Source organism: Staurois parvus, unplaced genomic scaffold (assembly GCF_062004578.1).
Source record: "Staurois parvus isolate SC_StPar_1 unplaced genomic scaffold, SC_StPar_1.0 ptg000453l, whole genome shotgun sequence".
Classification (NCBI taxonomy): Eukaryota; Metazoa; Chordata; class Amphibia; order Anura; family Ranidae; genus Staurois; species Staurois parvus.
The window spans coordinates 987,312-992,807 of NW_028318249.1; the positions used below are offsets into that span (position 1 = coordinate 987,312).

At 44.0% G+C, this 5,496-nt stretch overlaps 2 non-coding genes across 2 annotated transcripts; both read right to left on the bottom strand.

Annotated features, from left to right (window-relative positions):
• Positions 1–539: 539 nt before the first annotated feature.
• TRNAL-UAA (transfer RNA leucine (anticodon UAA)) lies at positions 540–622 on the bottom strand. The gene has a single exon. It is a non-coding gene; the product is annotated as a tRNA-Leu (tRNA).
• Positions 623–3,808: 3,186 nt separating this feature from the next.
• Positions 3,809–3,891, bottom strand: TRNAL-UAA (transfer RNA leucine (anticodon UAA)). Its single transcript has one exon. It is a non-coding gene; the product is annotated as a tRNA-Leu (tRNA).
• Between the last annotated feature and the right edge of the window lie 1,605 nt (positions 3,892–5,496).

Sequence of the window (5,496 nt, forward strand, 5' to 3'; positions counted from 1 at the left end):
ATAAAGATGTCCAAAGCCCTGAATATATATTTCTTTATTGAGCCATCTGGGGTCTAAAAGATCCTGGATGTCTCCCCTGAGCTCCACTGAATGTAATGCAATACAGATCACGCTGTGTTAGATTCTTTCCCGCCAATGATGGCCAGAGACACTGACAGGGGAACCAAGAAGGGGTATTTTTACACAACGTTTCTGGGTCAGCAACAAGAAGGGGAGGAGAGCAGACACATGTCCGCTCAACTCCCTGCCCCCCCCCAGGCGGCATCCGCTATGTCGGTTCTGCGCACACTGGGGGGGTGTGCAGGTAATCCAGTGCATACAGGCACTCTGGACTGCTTGCACCTGAAAGCTAGAAGTCTGGAGTGTGTGTAATACCCCCCACTGTCAGGTCTGTACAATTAAAGGTCACTTTTCTATGTGGTGATAGGTTACTTTGCATCTAATTTTTGTGTGCAATCTTACCTTAATTCAGCATAATCAGCTTTTACTGGGTAACACTCAGCTCTTGACATCAATTTCTGTCATAAATGATTAAACTCTACCAGGAGTGGGGATCGAACCCACGAGGATATACATCCATTGGATCTTAAGCCCAACGCCTTAACCACTCGGCCATCCTGGTTGCTTACTTTGTGCTGCTTTTCCTTCCACTTCCTCAAACCACATTTTTGCCTTATCCTTGTGGGTTCAAATCCCACACCTGGTATGAGCTTATAGCCAATTGAAACACTATAAATCCTGCTGCAAGGTTTAGCTGCACTGACTGTATCAGAGGAACCAGGATGACTAAGGGGTTAAGGCACTGAGCTTAAGAACCAATGGATGTATTCCCTTATCAGTTCATACCTCACTCCTGGTATAATCAGAAGTGATTCCTTTAGCTTTACGGAATAGTTAGGAGATGATTTTGTCACCTAAAGCAACATTTGTAAAAGAAAAGTAATAATGATGAAGTTGGCCATACACTGGTAGACATTCATATGAACCTTCATGAGAATAACGATATTGTAAGTGTCACTCTAACTCCAACACCATCCATGACCACTCGGCCATCCTGTAGACGTGTCACACACAGTTGTAGCGCTACCCCTTAGGAGCCTCTGATATCTTGCCCCCAAATCCTCACCTTCAGCCAATCACACAGTATTTCCTATAGCCAAGTGCACACAACTTCCGCTCATGACTCCAATGATCAGTCTAGGGGTTGTAGTTTTTGTTGTTTTTGTTTTGTTTTAGAACTGGGAAAGGAAAGGGTTATAGTGGGATACTCTGAACTGAACTATTCCCACTTGAGGACAGCTTTCTCTAAGTGGGTTTTTGGGTTTCCTTAGTAGAACTGTATTGCAGACTGTACAGAGAATGGAGCAAAGTCCGTCTGTAGAGACTAAATGGACATCTCTTCTGGACACCAGCCAGTGTCCCCTCTAGCTTATACCCAGCAGCTGACTATGTAGGTCCCAAGGGGATTAAACAGCACAAGTCCCAGGATCCCCTTTGAATGGGTGTGGTCACAAGGCCCTTGCTGGAGGTCACCTTCCTCCATGATACTAGACAGGTTCTGAAGACATCCCCCTCAGTCTGTTCTCAGAAGCAACTCTGGGTTTCACTGTTCTGGCCCTTGGGTCACCCACCTGAGGCCTCCTGGCAGCATGTGCCAGGGGAGGCAACCACCTCCCTGGCTGGAACTTCCTTCTCAGCACAAGAGGAAAAAGATCCCAGTTGCCATGTGTTCACTGAATATAATTGCTAGCACCCAGCATGCTTAAGGGAACTGCTCTACACAGTTAACCCCAAAAACGTGACCTCTCAGCCATCTTGCAGAGGTGTCATCTAACTAGACAGTGAGCTCAAAGTTTGCAGATCCATAACTGTATATTGATGCCAGGAGTGGGGTTTGAGTGGGGTATAAACCCACTTTGATATACATGCATTGGATCATACAGTGGATACCTCCATCCCTCCTTTGTAAACATTTAAACCTCACTATGGGGGGGGGATATACAATCCTACTTGCCTATATCCTTGTGACTATATCCTTGTGATGTTTTCACACCTACCAACAAGGGATTTGCCACCAAGTACTAAGTCATGTTTTGTGAAGGGGATCAAATACTTATTTCCCTCATGAACATGCAAATCAGTGCATCATTTGTTAGACATGCATTTCTTTTGGATTTTTTGTTGCTATTCTGTCTCTCAGTGTTACAATACACCTACCATTTGATTTTTAGACAGATCATTTCTTTGTGAGTGGGCATTCAAAATCAGCAGGGGATCAAATACGCATTTCCTTCACTGTACTTGATACAAGACAGTTATTGTACTCATGTCCCTGCCAGGGACCAGACTCAGCAGAAGTTGTTAACCCCCTAAGCTTTTACCAAGGAAGGTCACAGACCCGCTGTGTAATTACACCATCATCCAAGGGGTCGATGATCTCAAAATTCTCATCGCCCATAAAAGGAGTGGAAGCCAAAAATCAATCCTCATAGCATAATACCATTGATTAAAAAGCCACAAATTTGGTTAAAAGATTACACCCACAAAGTAGGGAGCCTCCGCTGACACTCAGAATGACCTTCCAATGGTTAGTCGGATACCGCCACTGCTCTGATCCACATGGGAGCCGGAATACATTCCAATGGGCGGAAAAAGGCGTGATAACCAGACGTTCCTGCCCCTACGCGTTTTGTCAAATCCAGGGTGCCATCAGGACATCCAATCAAAGGAAAATTTACATTGTTGCATTGTGCTAAGGTGTGTTATGCGTGTGATTCATGTCATTCTGAGTCTACTGGCCAGAATATGAATTCACACTTATATGCATGCTCCAGGGGTATGGCTGGAGGAACAGATTTTTCTTTTAGCCCCTTTGCAGCCAAAGTCGTTTTTGCACGCGTTTAAAAGAAAAACAGTGCAGGCCTGAAGCACAAACTGCCATAACACTATATATTTCCTGAAAGCAGACACCCTAGAAAACAAAATAGAGGTAGTTCCAATTTTTTATATCATATGATATTGCCGCAAAGATCTAGGAAACCAAAACTTAAGTACAAAAAAAAAAAACAAACACTAAATTTAGTTTTGTGGCATGCAAACACAATAAAATTACCCAAATTGTTGATAAAATATAAAACATTGGTCTCCAAACAGCGGCCCTGGGGACAGATGTGGCCCTATGCTTGTCCTTGCAAGACTCTTGAGGCATTATTCCTTCCACTGACAACAATGGGGTATAAATTCCACCATTGACACCAACAAAGGGGCACTATTCCTCCCACTGACACCAGCAATGGGGCATAATTCCTTTCACTGACACCAACAATGGGGCACTATTCCTCCCCACTGACACCAACAATGGAGCACTATTCCTCCCACTCACAAAAACAATGGGGCGTAATTCCTTTTACTGACACCAACAATGGGATGCTATTCTTCCCATGGATGCCAACAATGGGGCATTACACATCACTTCTGGGTCAGCAACAAGGGGAGGAGAGCAGACACAGGCGTTCGCTCAATCCCCTCCACACCCGCTATGCCAGTTCTGGGCACACCGGGGGGGGGGGGGGTGGGGGTTGTGCAGGTAATCTGGTGCCTACAGAGACGCTGGACTGCTTGCATCTGACAGCTAGAAGTTGGGAATGTGTGTAAAACCCCCCCACTGTCAGGTCTGTATGATTAAAGGTCACTTTTTTATGTGGTGATAGGTCATTTTCTATATAAATTTTGCATGCGATGTTACCTGAATTCAGCTTTTATTGGGCAAAGCTCAGCTCTTGGCATCACTTTGTAAATGACCAAACTCTACCAGGAGTGGGGATTGAACCCACGAGGATATACATCCATTGGATCTTAAGTCCAACGCCTTAACCACTCGGCCATCCTGGTTGCTTGCTTTGTGTCACTTTTCCTTCCACTTCCTCAAATCACATTTTTGCCTTATCCTTGTGGGTTCAAATCCCACTCCTCCCAGGGGAGGCTGACAGTACTGACACCAGTGCTGGGGACTATTTTTGCCACCAATTACAACATTACTGAGGGTTATTATTGCATGTATTGACAGGAATGTTGGGGGTTATTACTGCATCGACTGACACCAATGTTAGGTCTTATTATTGCACCCACTGACATCAATATTGGGGTTAATATTGTGTCCACTGACATCAGTGTTCGGTGTTATTATTGTGTCCACTGACCCAAATGTTAGGAGTTATTATTGCCTCTACTCAATGTTGGAGGTTATTAGTGTGTCCTCTGTCATCAATGTTGGGGTTATTATTGCACTTACTGACACCAATGTTGGGGATTATTATTGCATCTACTGACACCAATGTTAGGGCTTATTATTGCCTCCACTGATACAAATGTTGGAGGTTATTATTGCCTCCACTGATACCAATGTTGGAGGTTATTATTGCGTCCACTGATACCAATGTTGGAGGTTATTATTGCCTCCACTGATACCAATGTTGGAGGTTATTATTGCCTCCACTGATACCAATGTTGGAGGTTATTATTGCCTCCACTGATACCAATGTTGGAGGTTTTTATTGCCTCCACTGATACCAACGTTGGAGGTTATTATTGCGTCCACTGATACCAATGTTGGGCATATTATTGTGTCCCTTGTCATCAATGTTGGGGTTACTATTGCACTGACATGAATGTTGGGGGTTATTATTACGTCTACAGATCCCAATGTTGGGGGTTATTATTGCATCCACTGATATCAATGTTGGGGGTTACTACTCTGTCCACCAATACCAATGTTGGAGGTTATTATTGTGTCCACTGACACCAATGTTGGGCTTATTTTTGCATCCACTGTCATCAATGTTGGGGTTATTAATACACCCGCTGACATGAATTTTGGGAGTTATTATTGTGTCCACTGACACCACTGTTGGGGGGTTATTATTGTCTCCACTGATACCAATGTTAGAGGTTATTATTGTGTCCACTGTCATCGATGTTGGGGTTGTTGCATCCACTGACACCACATTTGGGGGTTATTATTGCTTCCACTGACACCAATGTTAGGGTTTATTATTGCACTCACTGACATGAATGCAGGGGATTATTATTGCACTCACTGACATGACTGTTAGGGGTTATTATTGCACTCACTGACATGAATGCAGGGGGTTATTATTGCACTCACTGACATGAATGCAGGGGGTTATTATTGCACTCACTGACTTGAATGCAGGGGTTATTATTGCACTCACTGACATGAATGCAGGGGGTTATTATTGCACTCACTGACATGAATGCAGGGGATTATTATTGTACTCACTGACTTGAATGCAGGGGTTATTATTGCACTCACTGACATGAATGCAGGGGGTTATTATTGCACTCACTGACATGAATGCAGGGGATTATTATTGTACTCACTGACTTGAATGCAGGGGTTATTATTGCACTCACTGACATGAATGCAGGGGGTTATTATTGCACTCACTGACATGAATGCAGGGGATTATTATTGTA